Here is a 19,367-nt window from a genome sequence, read left to right on the forward strand (position 1 = left end):
GGAGCTCATCAAGGAGATGACCGCCAGGTGTTGATCATCAGCGGCCACCTTGGAGCTGCATGCAGCCAGACTCATACTGCCCATAGCAGTATGAGTCCGGCTGCATGCCATAGAAGGTTGGCTAAAATCTGACCTTCCAGACAGGAGTTATTGTCACTTCCCATTTTGTCTCGAATGTAAAGGACTTCCTTTAGGCTTTTCAACATGTCATATGTGATAGTCAACAGTTAGCGAATACGGTTTCAATCTTACATCTTACACAGTGCCAAGCTGGAACAGTCACCCAATAATCATCAGTTTGTTCTCTGAGTGGGCCAGGCTTAAGTCAAGTCATGAACCAACAACATTAATTTGTCTACAAGTGCGCACTGATGAAGCACAAAAAAAAACGGGTGTAGATTAGATGATGTATCACTGAGATATAACTCTTGGAATATCCTGATGCATGCTCAATAATCCAGGTAGAAAAATCCAAAAAAGTTCAATCTGGTCCTCTGGACATTCAAAAAAACAAAAAAACAAAACAAAGCAAAAAAAAATCTAGAAACGTTTCGTCTCTCATCCAAGAGACTTCCTCAGTCTGAGGTGCTGTTTTCAGCTCAGTCTCTTAAATAGCACCTTCTTAGAGTGGATCAACCAGTTTGCTGCTGACAACCAAAATCAGCTGATCACATGCTCAAGAAGGACCATCAGCCTAACAATGGGTCATTAGCACACTGATGGCTGTTTACTACTCACAGAGGGCTGAGTGATACTAGCAATCACAGCATTGTAAGAGGGGGACAGTTGAACCCAGAGGCCTCCACCCCTGTTTAATGATGGACAATTTCTTTTCACAAAGATGGCCTCCTTTACTCCTCTCTCAAACCATCGTTCCTCTCTGAACTCTTGGAATAATCTAGGGGGCGCACTGGAGTGAAATGTTAAACAACAATACCCATATGTGTAGAAGTGCTAACTGATCATGCACATAAAATCTGGTACAGATCGGATGATGTGTCACTGACATATAACTGTTGGATTAATCTAGGGGGTGCATTTGAGTCTTATGTTAAACTGCAATATCAATGTGTCTACAAGTGTTCATTGATTACACACAATAAAAGTGGCGCATATCGGATGATGTATCACTGAGATATAACTGTTGGAATAATCTAGGGGGCGCACTGGAGTCAATTGTTAAAGAAAATTAAAAATGTGTGTACAAGTGCTCACTGATTATGCACCAAAAATCTGGTGCAGCTCAGATGATGTATCACAGAGATATAACTTTTGGAATAATCTTGGGGGCGCAATGGAGTCAAATGTTACAGACCAATACCAGTGTGTCTAGAAGTGCTCACTGATCATGCACAAAAAAATCTGGTACATATTGGATGATAATTCACTGAGATAATTCACTAATTAACTTATTAAATAATCTAGGAGGAGCACTTGAGTCATATGTTAAACCACAACATCAGTGTGTCTAGATGTGCTCACTTATTATGCACAAAAAATCTGGTTCAGATCGGATGATGTATCACTGAGATATAACTATTGGAATAATGTAGGGGGCGCACTTGAGTCCAAAGTTAAACAACAATATCAATGTGCCTATAAGTGCTCACTTATCATGTACATAAAGCTGGTACATATTGGATGATATTTCACTGAGATATAACTGTTGGAATAATGTAGGGTGCGCAGTTGAGTCCAAAGTTAAAAAACAATACCAATGGGTCTAGAAGTGTTCACTAATGACGCACACAAAATCTGGTTCAGATCAGATGATATGTCACTGAGATATAACTTTTGAAATAATCTCAGGGGCGCACTCGAGTCAAATGTTAAATAACAACACAAATATATATAGAAGTGCTCACTGATCAAGCACAAAAAAATCTGATGCAGATCGGATAATATATCATTGAGATATAACAGTTTGAATAATCTAGGGGGCGCACTTGGGTCTAATGTTAAACAACAATACCAATGTGTCTAGAAATCCTCACAGATGACGTACCAAAAATCTGGTGTGGATAGGATTATGTATCATTGAGATATAATTGTAGGAATAATGTAGGTGGCTCTGTGGAGGCTATTGACCACTTATCATGGACCAAGGGGCAGATAATGGTCGATCATAGTGAAAAACAAGATACAGATGTTCACCGAGTTTCCGAATTCTCGGTCCAAAAATGTCTTGGGGCTGAGGTTTTAAAATATTCTAAGGGGCGCTGTGGAGGCTATTGGCCACTTATCATGGCTTCCTGTTCAAGGGGTGGATCATGATCGATCATATTGATTTTGGTGCACCTCATTTAAAAACTGTGGAATTTAGAGCCAAATGTATGGCGACTGCGTTACGTCTTACTTCGCCGCGCCGCCAACATGCTCCACCCAAAACAGTCAGTGTTGGAAATCAAGTTACACCAACATGTCTTTGGTCACTGGACACAATATTATGCTGATTAGGTAACAGGGGTCAGATAGGGATCGTTCAACATAAAACTTTATACTTCCTGTTGTCAGGTGGCGTGGCTTAAGTGATGTCATGATTTTGATTTGACCATTAAGTCTTACAAAGGACCGGATGTGCATCAATCACTGAAGGTTTGATGTCTCAGACATTTTTTGTGTATGAGCTATTAGCATTTTGTTTTTCATGGCAAGATGTCAAACTTTGAGGTCTGGCCCTGCCCCTTCAGCATGCTCTGAAACGAACCGTTTAGATAACTTTGTGTCCCTCATGCCTTTTGACAAACATAGCTAAGTTTGAAACCAATTGAGCAAAATCCCTAGGAGGAGTTCGTTCAAATGCGGAGGCTGTAAACTGCCAAAAAGGTGAGAAAATTGGGCCGGCATTCCCAAATGACCACCTTCCTGTTTATCGTACAATGTTGGTGCCAGAGGGTTTTCTGTGCATCTTGGGGAATTGGAGAAGCGTACCAAATTTCATGTTTCTACGACAAACTAAGGTTAATGCGAAGGGTATTTAGAAAATTTCTAGGTGGCGCTCTTGAGCCGTTTCTGCTGCGATTTTTGCAATGCCCTTAAAATACGTAATTTTTCACCAGTCCTGATGCGTCCACCAAATTTGGTGACTTTTGGGATATGTTAAGGCCCCCAAAAGGCCAATTCATTTGCCAAAAAAAAATTGTAGCTCAGGCCTGAACAGAGCAATTACAATAGGCGTTCGCAGCGCTTCGCTGCTCGGCCCTAATGAAGCACAAATACACAATCTAACAAGTTTGAGTCAGGTCCTCTGGACGGATTCTTTTTTAAATCCAAAAGACTTCTTCAGTCGGGCAGCACGGTGGTGCAACTGGTAGAGTTGCTGCCTCTCAGCGAGCAGGTCCCTGGTTCAATCCTGGTCCGGGGGCCTTTCTGGGTGGTTTGCATGTTCTCTCCGTGCATGCGTGTGTTTTCTCCGGGTACTTCGGTTTCCTCCCACAGACCAAAAACATGCATGTTAGGCTGACTGGTAACTCTAAATTGTCCCTAGGTGTAAGTGAGAGTGTGAATGGTTGTTTGTCTCGTTTGTCTTTAGGTGTCCCTGTGATAGACTTGCAACCCATCCAGGGTGCACTCCGCACCTCACACAGTGATTGCCGGACATGGGCACCAGCTACCCCCGTGACCCAAAATGGAAAAAGCTGGTAAAAGATAATGGATGCATGGACTTCTTCAGTCTGATGAGCTGCAATAAACTCAGTCTTATAAATAGTACCTTCTCATAGTGGATCATCCAGGTTGATGGTGACATCAAGAACTAGCTGTTCACATGATAAAGGAGGACCATCAGCCTAACTATTGGTCGTTAGTGCCCTGATGGCCACTTGCTATTCACAGAGTGATACTAGCAATAACAGCATTGTAAGAAGGTAACAATTGGACATGGAGGCCTCCGCCCCTGTTTAATGATGGACGGGTTCTCTTCACAAAGATGGCTTCCTTCACTCCTCCTGAACTTGAGCCTTCCTGAACCCCGGCTGGATTGTCTCTTTACTCGCTGAGGTCCACGCTTTGTCAATCCAGCTGAGGACTTGTTGGAATGTGGTGTGGCGCATCCGTCTCGTGGCGGTGAAGCTGTGGTCTCTGCTCACCATCCACTCCTCCCACAGGCGACGCAAGGCAGTTTTAAAGCTCCGGTTAATGGAGATGTCGAGAGGCTGGAGGATTTTTGTTAATCCTCCAGGGATAATGGCAGGTAAGGAGTTGCGGGTTATTTTCATCTTAAACTGGGGCGTAATGTGTGCGCACATACTTTCCATGATGAGCAGGGCTTTGAGCGTCTTAAAAAATTCAATTCAATTCAATTCAGTTTATTTATATAGCACCAAATCATAACAAAGTTGTCTCAGGGCACTTTACAGGAACATTCACATAAATAATAGTAAAGTTCTCTATCTAAGGAAATCTGTCAGAACATCTGTCAGGTCATTTGGTGTAGCATTTGGACAGCCACATACCCATCATCTTCTGGTCCATTCACCCTTTCTGATGTAGAGCCGCCACTACCCGCTGGGGGAACTCCTCCTTCTGCATCATTTGATTTTTTTTTAATGACCATGGGTGGCAGCTTGGATCCGTCACCGCAGCATGCCAGCATCACAGTGAAGTGGGACTTCTCATGCCCGGTGGTGAGGGTGTTCATTAATTTCTCTTTCTTGCCCTCTTAGACCATTTCATGGCAGTTAACGTGACCGCTGCCTTCCTCCAATCCCGAACCAACTTTTCTCTCAAGTGACAAAGTGCTGATTTATTTCATGCTGCTGTGTTCATTCGTACTCATCTGCTCACACAGACTCATGTTCGTGCTGCTGTTCGATGTATTGTTTTTGTACTACTAGTGCTTAGCATATTTCTAGTTAACATTTTTCTTAGTTCATATCTTAGATCTTATTACTGTTTTTCTTTTACATTTTATACTTTTGTTGGATGTAACTGGGACCCTGTGTACACAATATTGTTCCACCACATTTATTTATTAACATTTATTTAACCAAGCAAATCCCACTGAGATCACAGATCTCTTTTGCAAGGGAAGCCTGGGCCTGAAAGCAGCCTAACATGCATGTTTCTGTTCTGTAGGAGGTAAACGGAGTACCTGAAGAAAACCCACGCAAGCACAAGAAGAGCATGCAAACTCCACACAGAAAGACCCCAGGTCCAACTGGGGATTGAACCCAGGAACTTCATGGACCAGGGCAGCATGGTGGCACAACTGGTAGAGCTGCTGCCTCTCAGCGAGCAGGTCCCTGGTTCAAACCCCGGTCCAGGGGCCTTTCTGGGTGGAGTTTGCATGTTCTCTCCGTGCATGCGTGGGTTTTCTCCGGGTACTCCGGTTTCCTCCCACAGACCAAAAACATGCATGTTAGGCTGATTGGTAACTCTAAATTGTCCCTAGGTGTGAATGAGAGAGTGAATGGTTGTTTGTCTCGTTTGTCTCTATGTGGCCCTGTGATGGACTTGCGACCCGTCCAGGGTGTACCCCGCCCCTCGCACAGTGATTGCTGGACATGGGCACCAGCGACCCCCGTGACCCAAAATGGAACAAACGGGTAAAGAAAATGGATGGATGGAACTTCATGGACCTTCATGGACCTGTGGTACATGTGGTGCATATGACAAGTAAAGAACCTTGAATCCTTGACTCATTATGACAAGCACCTGTATAAGACAAATCATAATTTTGTAAATAAATAAGACCATCCATCCATTATCTTTTACAAGCTTCTTCCATTTTGGGTCACAAGGGTCGCCGGTGCCCATGTCCAGCAATCAATGTGCGAGGGGCGGGGTACACTCTGGACAGGTTGCAAGTCCATCGCAGGGCCACATAGAGACAAACGAGACCATCCATCCATTTTCTTCCGCTTATCTGGGGTCGGGTCGCGGGGGTAGCAGCCTAAGTAGGGAGGCCCAGACTTCCCTCTCCCCAGCCACTTGGGCCAGCTCTTCCGGGGGAATCCCGAGGCGTTCCCAGGCCAGCTGAGAAATATAGTCCCTCCAGCGTGTCCTGGGTCTTCCTCTGGGCCTCCTTCCGGTGGGATGTGTCCGGAACACCTCACCAGGGAGGCGTCCAGAAGGCATCTTAAACAGATGCCCAAGAAAAATGAGACAAACAACCATTCACTCTCTCACTCAAACCTAGGGACAATTTAGAGTTACTAATCAGCTTAACATGCATGTTTTTGGTCTGTGAAATTAGACACTTTGGTTATTAAGCCGCGGGTATCCACTGTTCATCGTCGAAATCTGTGCCCAGCCTGCTCTGGCTGTGTGCAGCTTTCTTATTGTAGTACAAGAATCAGCCAGCAGATGGCAATTAACAAACAGCTTGCTTTCAACACACACTCAGACTGCAAGATCCATACCATACCATTTATTTATAGAGCACTTTAAACAGCGCCAAGGCCAACCAAAGTGCTGTACAAACAGAATCAAACAGGTAAAGCATACAGCACATTACATAATGTAAAATCAAAATATAGAAACAAAATAATAGTGAATAATAACATAATGATTAGCACAGTGTGATGCATACAGATTCAGCACAACTCATACAGTATTGAAAGCCAGATCATCATGAGTCTTCATGAAGTTTTGCTGTCTGACTCGTGATTACAGCCATTATACCTTCAAAATGAACACAATAACTATCTAAGCTTAATCACTGGATAGAACAGGACCAAACACCTATGTTACTGAAATTATTTTAAAATTATTTACCAGTAAATACTACCCAGAAGTCTTATTGAGGTCATGTGACTGGAAGTCAAATAGTAATGGTAGAATGCGGTAAATATTCATTAAATTAGTACCATTGGGCGTGTGGGAAGGGGGTTGCTAGAGCGCTGCAATGGAGTAGATGCCTTTCTGTGAGGCTCCGTGATCTCTCCTCAAATTTCGTTTTTTGATACAATGCACCAGGTCATTTTCTCAGTTTTGTTGTATTCCAAGCACGTGGGTACACTTTTGTATTCTTTATTTTTCAAAATGGGGAAGAAGGACAGCACACAGAAGGAGACAGCGCAAACAAGCTCTGGAGTAAGCAACAAAGCTATATTAGCTGCTATTACTACCCAGGGGTGACAAGTTGCTAAACTTTTTGATCTCATCGATGACCTGAAGAAGTCAATAGAGGGTCGTTTGGCTGCCATTGGTTTCCCTTGCTGTCATCCAAAAAGAACAATGGGAGATGGTGAGCTGAGTCGACGTCATCAACAAAGCCATGTCGTTCGCTGATAGCCATATCGCTGCCCTCGAGGCTTCCTATGACCAGTTCCGGTATGCTAACGCCCTGCTGAATGTGAAACTAAATTATATGGAAAGTCGGTCCCGTAGGAGCAACATTAGAATCCTTGGTATTAAAGAGGGCGAGGAGCAGGAACACCCTACTGACTTCATTTCACGGCTAATACCTGAGGTACTCGGAAAGGATAACTTTGTCAAGCCCGTTAAGATCGACCGTGCCCTCCGTAGCCTGAGGCCGAAATCACAACCCGAGAAACTTCCCTTTTTTCTTTTCTTTTTTTTTTTACTCTTTCCTTTATTCAGCTCCCATCTGGTCTGAATGCATTCTGACAGTGCTCCTTCCAGGTCAGTCATAATCCCCATCACGTTCATTTCTTGGAACTATAGAGGCATAGGTATGGCCCTAAAGAGGGGCAAGGTCTTCTCTCATTTAAAACATCTGTCCTCTGATGCTGTGTTTTTACAGGATACTCATATCTCGCCGACAGAGCAGAGGCGTTTGAGGACATCCTGGGTATCGCAGGTGTATCACTCCAAATTCACTTCTAGGACGACAGGGGTTGCCATCCTCATTCGTAAAACCACAAAATTCACATATATGTCACAGGTCATTAATTCAGGCGGTAGATACATTCGTTACTGGCACCCTTAATTCTGCCCCTTTGGCCCTTCTTAACATTTATGCACCCAATTTTGACAATCCAGACTTTTAAAAAAAAGTATTTAATCTTGTAGCCGAACACAGCGAATATAAGATCATTGATGGAGGTGATTTTAACAATTATCTCGACCCTGTGCTTGACAGGTTCTCAACTAAATATGCCCCACTATTAAAGTCCACATCAGTTATAAACGAGTTAGCACGTTCTTTAGATTTAATTGGTGTTTGGTGGCATTTGCATCCTGAAAGGCAATATTCGTTTTTTTCCTCAGTACACAAATCCTCCACAAGAATTTATCTTTTTTTTAATTGATTCCAACTTATTACCCTGTGTTCTTAAATCTACTTACCACGCTATTCTTATCTATGACCATGCACCGTTATCAATTTAATTTAATTTTGATATTCAGAGAGCCCAATACAATTGGAAACTTCATCCAATTGTATTGGAGATGCTGTCTGTTCTGTTGTACAGTCTAAACACAGCATCCCAGTGGCTTTTAAACCTCAAAATACATTACGGCAAAGACTGGCTCATTCCAAAGATCCAGTCCCCCGGCACAAACAAAGTAATATTGTGTATGCTGTTCAGTGTCAGGAGGGCTGTGATCAGTCTTACTCCCACTAACTCAGGAGCCAGGCAGAAGGAGAAATCCCACACAAGACAGGCTCTAGAGCAATGTGGATATCCTAACTGGGCCTTCCTGAAAGCAGAGAAGAAACCCAAACAGGACTCCAGTCAGCCATCAGGTGAAAAGGAAGAACCCAGACCCAGACCAGTGGTCATTCCATATGTTGAGGGAGTATCAGAGAAACTGAGACGTTTATTTTCTAAACACAACATCCCAGTGGCTTTTAAACCCCAAAATACATTACGGCAAAGACTGGTTCATCCCAAAGATCCAGTCCCCCAGCACAAACAGAGTAATATTGTGTATGCTGTTCTGTGTCAGGAGGGCTGTGGTCAGTCTTACTCCCACTAACTCAGGAACCAGGCAGAAGGAGAAATCCCACACAAGACAGGCTCTAGAGCAAGGTGGATAGCCTATCTGGGCCTTCCTGAAAGAAGAGAAGAAACTCAAAACAGGACTCCAGTCAGCCATCAGATGAAAAGGAGGAACCTAAACACAGAGCAGTGGTCATCCCGTATGTTGAAGGAGTATCAGAGAAACTGAGATGTTTACTTTCTAAACATAATGTCCCAGTGGCTTTTAAACCCCAAAATACATTACGGCAAAGACTGGTTCATCCCAAAGATCCAGTCCCTCAGCACAAACAGAGTAATATTGTGTATGCTGTTCAGTGTCAGGAGGGCTGTGATCAGTCTTAAATCGGGGAAACTAAATAGCCACTGGCCAAAAGGATGGCCAAGCACAGAAGAGCAACAACATCAGGCCAGGACTCTGCGGTCTACACTCATCTCCAGGCCAGTGGTCACTCTTTCAGGGATGAAGATGTTCACATCCTGGATAAAGAGGAACAATGGTTTGAGAGAGGCGTAAAGAAGGCCATCTTTGTGAAAAGAAATTGTCCATCATTAAACGGGTGGAGGCCTGTTCAACTGTCCCCTCTTACACCCTTATTGCTAGTATCACTCAGCCCTCTGTGAATAGTAAACAGCCATCAGTGTGCTAATGATCCATCGTTAGGCTGATGGTCCTTCTTGATCATGTGAGCAGCTGGTTTTGGTTGTCAGCAGCAAAACTGGTTGATCCATTCTGAGAAGGTGCTATTTATAAGACTGAGATGAATACAGCACCTCAGACTGAGGAAGTCTTTTGGATGAAAGACGAAACGTTTCTACATTTTTGTTGATGTTTTGCTTTGTTTTGTTTTTTGAATGTCCAGAGGACCAGATTGAACTTTTTTAGATTTTTCTACCTGGATTATTGAGCATGCATCAGGATAAGATGTTACCAGTTTTATTCAGTCATTAGACATCCCAACTCTTACAGATGCCTTCAGGTTGAAACTAGACGCTAATGTAACTCTGGGGGAGATAAAAGCAGCAATCTGCTCTTTTCCTAGTGGTAAAGTGTGCGACCCTGATGGTTTTGGTATTGAGTTCTATAAGGCCCATATTGATACGATGTTGCCACTTATACTGCACATGGTAAATTTCTCGATAGAGGCTGAGCATTTTCCTGAGTCCCTATATAATGCCAATATTTGTATTTTACATAAAACAGATACAGATCCCACTAACGTAGCTTCATATTGTCCTCTGAGCCTGCTTAACTCTGATCAGAAAATAATTGCAAAGGTTTGGGCTAACCGATTGTCTTCCCATATCAGTGCACTGGTACACCCAGATAATCTGGATTCATTCCAGAAAGATTTTCTTTCTCTAACACCAGGCAGTTACTTAATATCATGTACTCTACCACTCTTACGGACTCTGCAATTATATCTTTGGACACTCAACAGGCATTTGACCAGGTGGAGTGGGGATACGTGTTTACTGTTCTCTAAAGATTCAGCTTTGGCACAAAATTTCTGTCTCTCATAAAAAATGCTTTACTCCCATCCCAGGTCCTATGTACTCACCAATAGGGACAGATCACCTGCCTTCTTACTGAAAGGCAGCACTAGGCAGGGTTGTTGTTTGTCTCCTATGCTTTTTGTTTTAGCTTTAGAACCTTTGGCCATTGCCATTAGGACCAATCAACATATTTCAGGTATCATGTGTGGAGCATCTGTGCATGTTATTGGTTTATAGGCAGATTATGTAGTCCTGACTCTAAATGATGCTAAGGTCTCTCTCCCTCCACTTCTTGAATTATTACACAGTTTTGGACAGCTCTCTCGTTTTATGATCAACTGGACTAAATCTGCTGTTGTGCCTATGTCTGACAGTCTTGACTCTGGCTTCTTGAATAGATTACCTTTAAAAATCTCGCACAATCATTTTGTCTATCTCGGTATCAATATTCCAGATGATTCTGAGCAACTTTTCCAATTAAATTATTTAGACTTACTCGCTAAGCTCACAAATGGATCGACAAATGGCAGTTACTGCCACTCTCATTAATCGGTCATATTAACATTATCAAAATGGTAGTACTCCCTAAATTTATTTATCTCTTTCAAAATATCCCTATTTTTATTCCATCTGATTTATTTAAAACATTGGATTCAATCATTATGCCATTTATTTAGGCATACAAACCTTCCCGAATCGCTAAGCTACATCTCCAGAAGGCTAGAGGGGATGATGGCTTTGATCTTCCAGTCTTTCGGCATTACTACTGTGCCTGTAATGTGAGGGCTTGGACATTCTGGACTTTGGGGACCTCTGGGGGGGTGGATTTCATCTGCCTCTTCCCCTGGCTGGCCTCATATTGAATCCCATAACTCATTACAACAAACTTCAGCCTCTTTGCCTGCTATATTATTCTCTAAACCTGATATTCCTTTTAAGAAGCTTGCCACTGATTTTATATTTAGGAACTCATTTAAGATTCTGAAACAAATTAAAAGGGTTTTAAGACTGCCAGATCTGTCCGTTTATGCCCCCCTATGTCAAAACCTCTGCTTCAAGCTGGGTCTGTTGGATCCTGCTTTCGAGCTATGGTTGGGTAGAGGCCTCTCCTCTCTCAAGGAACTCTTTATTAATAAACAGTTCCTATCATATCCGTAGTTACAATCTAAATTTGATCGGCCCTCAAATCAGATTTTTCGCTATTTGCAGGTTAGGAGCTATGCAAACCAACTTAGCTCAAGTTCAAATCAGCTTTCAAAGCAGCATGATATCCTTGTTAAACCTCCCACTTCCAGACATCTTGTTTTGCAGTTTGTGAATGTTTTCACTACAACTACATCAACTAATCATATTAGAAATGCATGGGCCAAATATCTGGAGGTTTCAATCTCTGTTGCACTTTGCGATCACATTTTGATGGGAATAAATGACTGCTCTATTAACGCCAGACTGCAGCTAATCCAGTTTAAAATGGTACATCGCCTGCAGTATTCTAAAGCACGATTAAGTAAAATATTCACAAATCTTTCAAGTGTCTGTAACAGATGTGGACACCGTAACGCTACCCTTGGACATCAGTTTTGGTACTGCCATTATTTAACAGCTTTTTGGTCTGATAAATTTAGTCTTTAGCAAGCTGCGTACAGACAGGGGATAACTTCAGACTCTCTCATTGCCATCTTTGGGGTATCTGACTCCTGCTCTGCTCTTCCTTTGTCTATACGTCAGGCTCTCTCTTTTGAAATGGTTGTGGCTAAGTGCATCTCAGAGTGGAAGTCTGCCTCGCCTCCCTCCTTCAAGTGCTGGCTGAATAACATTCAACAACATATTCATCCAGTTTGACAAGACTGTCAACAAGGAAGAGGGCCGGCAATGGAGGAGGGGTGTACCAAAGAGACCATCTAATCACAAGCAGAACTGGTTTGTTCCACTTTGGAGTAAGTTGTTGGAGGAAGAATCAGTTTTGTTGTGTGTTTCCTTGACTGACGAAGCCTTCCGGATTGAAGGCGAAACGTTTCAGCACAAAAAAAAAAAAACTATCCAGATGACCTGAATGAAAAAATGTTGGATTCTATACCTGAATTATTGAGCATGGACTTTGTTGTTTTCAACCAGTTTGACAAGACTGTCAACAAGGAAGAGGGCCGGCAATGGAGGAGGGGCGTACCAAATAGACTATCTAATCAAAAGCAGAAATGGTTTGTTCCACTGTGGAGTAAGCTGTTGGAGGAAGAATCATTTTTGTTGTGTGTTTCCTTGACTGATGAAGCCTTCTGGATCAAAGGCAAAACGTTTCAGCACAAAAAAAAGAAACTGTCCAGACTGAAAAAACGTTGGGCTGAAAAACATGGTTTCTGTTTACACCAAGAAAAAATACGATACACTCTAAATGATACTGAACCCAGATATGTTCAGACTTGGGGGCCATTCCTGGATCATATGAGCAGTTCTGCTCGTGCGGGTGGCACGTAGTGGCACCTTTGCTCTGACTTCATAGCCCTGTTTTCTCACTGTTTGCTATGACCGTTGGAGCTTGATCACCACTCGGTGTACATGTAGACTGGTATGTTGCACCTTCACACTTTTATACGCCTGCCAGTCTGCGGCGAAGCTGAATTCATTTTTTTTTCTCCTCTCTCTCTGTCTTCACCCTTTTAATGTCATTTATAATTATTTATTTATTTTTCTTTCTTTTCTCATTTTCTTTTAAAAAATAAGGAAGGAAGAGTAGTATTATGGTTGTATACGTATGTATATATATATACACACATATGTATATACCCTGAGTGGTGCTGTGGGTGGGAGTTGTTTAATGTTTGTTGGAATGTGTTTTTTTTTTTTGGTGTATCATATATGTAAAAACAATAAATATAAGAAAAAAAATAGTACCATTGCTTTTTATTAGTAAACACTTTATTAACAACTGCTGTTTTGAAATGTTAGATGTCGATCAACTTCATGGATTTTAACCCAGGGTCATCAACATACCTGAACCAATGTCTTGTTGGTGTCCCTGAAAAGGACACCAAGAATTTCTTTTCGATCTCCTCCATGTACTGATTGGCAACAATAAGAGAAACTGGAGACCCCATAGCACACCCATGTTCCTGCCTATAATATTGCCTCCCATATATGAAGTAGGTTGACTGCAGACACAGTTTCAAGAGCTGACACAGTTGCTCTGTGGAAAGTGTGGTCCTGCTGTGCAGAGTGATGGCTGATTTTAACCTTAAACAAACAAGCTCTACTACATCATCAATAGGAATGCACATAAAGAGTGATATGACATCAAAAGAGACCATAGCTTCATCAGTCTCCAAGATGACGTCCCTCACCTTATCCACAAAGTCCATGATGTATGTGATGTTCTGAGCTGCCAACTAAAAGGATGAGTACAGATGATAGATATTTGGAAACGTTGTACAGTAAGTGTCTGAGTTTATCATGCTAACAATCGGTTTTAAAGGTGCATCTTGTTTCTTGTTTATGCACCATTGGCCATGCAAGAAAGTATAAAACTTGAAAATGATTGACTACCTGACCTGCCCACCCCCACCCCCAACCTAAGGAGAACCTCAACATCTTCATTTCTGCCATTTCCAGTTCTTTCTACTGTCTTTTTGTCATTGCCACTGTCTCCAGACCATACAACATAGTTGGTCTCATCACTGTTCTGTAAACATTTCCTTTGACCTTTGCTGCCACTTTTTTTGTCGCAAATAACCCCTGAATCTTGTCTCCATCCACACCATCCTAGCTGGACTCTTTTTTTTACCTCTTTTACGTACTCCATTTTCCTGGACAGTGGACCCCAAGTATTTGAAGTCCTGCACCTATGTGACCTCTGCTCCTTGAAGCCTCAATGTTCCACCTGCCTACTTCTCATTTACAAACATGTACTCTATCTTACTATGGCTGACTATCATTCCTCTTTTTTCAAGTGCATACCTCCACCTCTCCAAGTTCTCTTCCACCTGTTCCCTGTTATCATCACAGATCACAATGCTATCTGAAAACATCATAGTCCACGAGGATTCCTGCCTGACCTCATCTGTTAGTCGGTCCATCACCAGAGCAAACAAGAATGAGCTCAGATCTGATCCTTGATGCAATCTCACCTCCATCTTGAATCTCTTTCACTCCAAAAGCACATCTCACCACTGTTCTGCTAACCTAAAACATGCCCTGTACCAGTCTAACCATAGGTAGCATATAATCACTAGATCCTGCTTTGGCTGCTGGGTGCAGGAATTTCGGCCGCCATCTTGGAGCGGTCGTCTTTATTTGGTTAAAGCAGAAGATGACTCAGCACTTCACAGCTTATTTCTGTTCAAATCGATGGACTGTTGACGTCAGGTTTCGGGGGATAACTTTTCACAAGTAAGATGAACATATTATTGTTCGTATTTTGTGAATAGAATATTACTGTACTATATTTATGTCCACCAGCTGATGTTATGTTCAGTGTAACACCGGTGTTCAGCTGCAATTAAGCTAACTGAGATCTGATGACAGGAATATTTTTCTAACAAGCATACTCACAATTTTAGTAGCTTTGGTTCATTATCATTATCAATAGATATGCATCAGAATTGGTGTTTTATTTAAGTTCTAGGAAATTAAAACGTTAAAAATTAGGAGAATATAGGAAGTAGTAAGAAAATAAGATTGACCTCCTTTGTACAAGGTTTTTGTGTAGACACAAATCTCCTGTTTTCATTTTGAAGGTTTCCCAAAGAAAAAGATGTGAGGAAGAGGTGGAAGTATCTTTGAGGATGATTCATCTGTACAGTAAGGATTTTAAACAGGAGGATTTTGACAAAACTGATCAGATTGTCTGACTGAGAAATGGTATGGTACCATCGGTTCACCTTCAGAGTAGGTGCATCATCATAAGTACATTAACGTTCATAAATTTACATATTTTATTGTCAGTCACAAAGTGAGATACCTCCATGTGTTTATATGTACAGGTAACTATAGACTGTAAAGTTTATATTCATTATGCTTTTTCATTTCAGCTTGAAAACTGCAGGACTCCAGGAACTCAACAAAAGCTGAAGCTGGTCTGTCTGTGGCCTCTCAGGAACATGCACGTCACACCCACAACCTCGGCCTAATGATGTGAGTATTTCTATTTTAAACTTTTATTTTTTCATGTAGCGGGAAGGGTTAATAATGGTTAAAAATTTGCTATGAATTTTATTTTGAAGGGGCACCACTCAGCTCTGAGAGAAAATCTGAAGGTCTGAAAATCAATTCAGATGTTATTGTTTAATTACCATCTTCCTGGAAGTTCAGTCAAATAAAATAAATAAATACCCCTTGATGTACAAAGTATGAAGTCAAAGAGTGACATGATGAAGGTCAAGAGTGATATGCAGATGCCCAGGAAGACCAGTAGAACATTGTGAAATTATTAGAGTAGCAATAGGGTCAGGTTAATTTGTAGAGTAGGCAGTTGAGGGACATTTAGAAATTTTGTTTTAAAAGAAAAGAAGTAAAATGTGTTGTATATGTTTGTAGCCTCGAAGTGCTGATACAAATGAAGTGTATGTGTGTTGTTGTTGTTAAGCTAACACTGACTTCTCTAGTCAAAACAAAAGGAAAATCAACATCTCGTTGTTGTCTTTAACCAAGGCTAAAATAAATGGGTGACCAGCCATCAGATGGCTCTTTAGGAGCCTGGGAGGCTGGGAAAAACAAGCTTCGTAGCTCTCACTCCCTTAAGGTGTCTAAACAGCAAATTAAAACATTTGATAAATGGTCTAAAAAAGTTAAATCTGGTTCTCTGGACATTCAAAAACAAAACAAAGCAAAACAACAAAAAAAAGTAGAAACGTTTCGTCTTTCATCCGAAAGACTTCCTCAGTCTGAGGTGCTGTATTCAGCTCAGTCTTATAAATAGCACCTTCTCAGAGTGGATCAACCAGTTTGCTAATGACACCCTGATATAGGAATGATTATTTTGATGCTTTTATGTCAATTTATACTTATTTTAAAACACACTTATACTCACTTTTGATGCAGCTTATCTGCTAAAGTCAGGCCTGTGCTGCAGATGTGTTTTGGAGTAATTAAAGTTCTCTGGGGGATGCTCTAACCAAAAGACCGGGCCCAATCTTAAGGTTACAGTGACCCAAGTTTTGAAGGACATGTTTTTATGAAGCCATCGCTCTGTTGCACAGACTGCTTTGATGAGGGAAAAACAGATTTAATTAAATCTGCCCTCCTGGCAACCATCAAAACTTGTTTTGCACTGCTCTCACGCGATCAGGGAGAGGTATATAAGAAATGTAACAAACACAGAGAGTCAGAAGTCTTGTGTGGACCAGCGCGCGGTGCCATGCAGTTGTGATTGAGTTCTGTCATTGGATCGAAAGGCTTCCCGATCATTTTGTCACGGTGAGAGATACTCATATCAATTTGTGTGTTAAGAGTGTACGAGTGTACATGACTTTTTGCTTGGCTGTTTTTCTTGTGGCAGATTAATAAATGACAAATATTATTCTAGCAAGTTACAGTCTGTGTGTTTTATTTTTCCATTGTCTGAATATCTGTGCCGACCGTTCACGAGCCCTTTTGATAAAGAATTTCATAATACATTTTTGGCGACGAGGATGGGATGTTAAGAATTTAAATAAATAATTCTGAACGGCTGCACCATATTCAAACGAAGGAAAAAAAAAAGGTGTTGAGAGAAATGTTGATGCGAGTTGCATCTGGACAAAGAGTCCGTTGAAGTTGTGCCGGGTTGGAAGAGTTATCCAACCCTGGCTTTGTGTTTAAGAGGTGGAGGGGACGCCCGAGCCTTTGTGTGAGAGTTTAAAAACAGAGAAAAAGTTGTACCGGGATGGGAAGAAGTCCCATCCCAGTTGTTTTTGTTGTTTTTGAAGAGGTGGGAAGAAGCCCATCTTAGTTGTTAGAACAATTTTTCTGAAAGCAGATAGTCCGAGTGATGTTTTGACCACTTTTGCAGGCAATAGAGGTCAGAAAAGATGGCACCAGTGACAGGACTTCAGCATAAAGTCAGAAAATGCAATCACAGGCTCAATGGAGCAAACAAGAATGTGAGGACCGCCTGCTTGTTGAATGGACGGCACACTCAGTCGCTCGCTCAGTTTGGGAGAATGAGCAGGGTAGTTGAAGGGGCGGTGGAGCAGGTGTCCCGGTTGCGAGGAAAATTTAAGAGAAAGAAAGAAAAATGTGTTGAGGAAGTTCAGGAGAAAGAGAAACAGTTTTTACAACGAAAACAGTTGTTATCTGATGCGCAGACAGAGTGCAAGCTAGACCGCTTGATTAATGTAGCTGAGGGCGCGGTCGGTCAGATATGCAGGCTTAAAAGGAGGAAGAAAGAGCGTGATGTTTCGCCGGAGCGAGCCGGAGCTTATGTTGCAAGGTTGGCTGACGGATGGAATCCGTCGAGTTTAATATCACAACCCACAGATGCTCGAGTTTCGAGGCTGTTGGACAAAGGTGGAGGTCAGGTAATGAATTCAGCGCATCAAGTCAGAGCTTTGCAAGACTCAAGACCGTTGTTTGAAGTTTGTGTAGAAACAGCCCGACAGATAACATCGGATTGGTCTGATTTACAGGGTCATCGGGTGACCTTAGGGGAGTGCGAGCAGAGATGTGCTGAGGAATGCGCTCGCTGTGCGTTCACAGAGAGGAACACAGAGCTGAAAACTGTGAAAAAATCATTTAGCCAACCCATGGGTCGTGGGCCGAGAAGGGACGGCCAGAAAAACATGCAGGAACTTACTCGTTCTGCTTTCTAGAGGGCACTAATACAGACAGGAGTGCATGCAGCTGAGATGAATGATGTGTCAGCAGAAGAGCTGAGGGCTGGAAGCCATTATTTGGATTAAAGGGGCAAAAGTAGGGTCCAAAAGTTGACATCAACACTCTGAAAAGCAGATATTGTCAAACATTGAACATCAAAGGTCCAGAATTAGAGAGCCCAGATTTTGACGTTAAATTAAAAAGCCCCAAAACTTGAAGGTGATATTGATTTTAAAATGCCTAAAGTCAAGATGGTTTAAGGGGAAAAGGGTGGATTTGAAATGTCTAGAAATAAATATGTTGTTTGGATGTGTTAAGTTAAGCTGGTTGCTTTGAAGAAAGTGTATTGTATGTTGTTTGGAAGGAAGTGCAACATATGTTGTTTATGTCTAGAAATAAATATGTTGTTTGGATGTGTTAAGTTAAGCTGGTTGCTTTGAAGGAAGTGCATCGTATGTTGTTTGGAAGGAAGTGCAACATATGTTGTTTATAAATGGTTTACTTGCAGCTATAGTTTTGACATCATCTAAAAACAACTCTAGAAGTATACAAAAATATCTGAGATAAAAAGAATTTCACCATCTTGTTTTGCAGATGTTTCACACTTAAAGTGAAAGTTCAGCTCTTTTCAAGAGGGGTTCTGTGGAAAAAGTTAACATCTCAGTTTGAAAAAACTGATGAGTTTTCTTGTTAATAAATAAAAGTTAATTGTTGACACTTTTTGCATGAAGTGGTTATGTATGAAGAATTGTTTGATTAGTTGTAGAACAAGACAGATGATGAAACTGCAAATACAACGATGTGAAGCATGCAGCATTAGAAGAGAGAGAGTCACAATAGTAAAATGCAGAGATAAATAGGGGGAAAGGGGCCATATCAGATCTGGCAAACGGATTTCATTGGCCCTTTGCCATGTCACAGGGGTGTAGATATGTATGTACGGCTGTAGATACATGTTCAGGTGTGTTGGTGATTCATCTTTGTAAATATGCAAATCAGACATCTACTTTAAAATGTCTTAGTATGATGAAATAATTTTATGAGGGTCCCCTTTAGATACAAACAGATAATGGGACCTATTTTACTGGAAAACAGGTGAAAGACTGGTCAGCTGAAAAACATGTTGAATGGATTTATCATATTTCCTTATCACCCACAAAGCTGCTGGGCTGATTAAGAGAATGAATGAACTGTTAAAAA

General features: G+C 41.7%; 1 protein-coding gene across 1 annotated transcript in view; it reads right to left on the reverse strand.

Moving 5' to 3' along the window:
• The window catches only part of cfap58 (cilia and flagella associated protein 58), a 178,252-nt gene that overhangs the window by 42,907 nt on the left and 115,978 nt on the right, over positions 1-19,367 (reverse strand). The window lies entirely within an intron of this gene.

This window comes from Nematolebias whitei, chromosome 14 (assembly GCF_014905685.2).
Source record: "Nematolebias whitei isolate Nwh7 chromosome 14, NemWhi1, whole genome shotgun sequence".
NCBI classification, from domain to species: domain Eukaryota; kingdom Metazoa; phylum Chordata; class Actinopteri; order Cyprinodontiformes; family Rivulidae; genus Nematolebias; species Nematolebias whitei.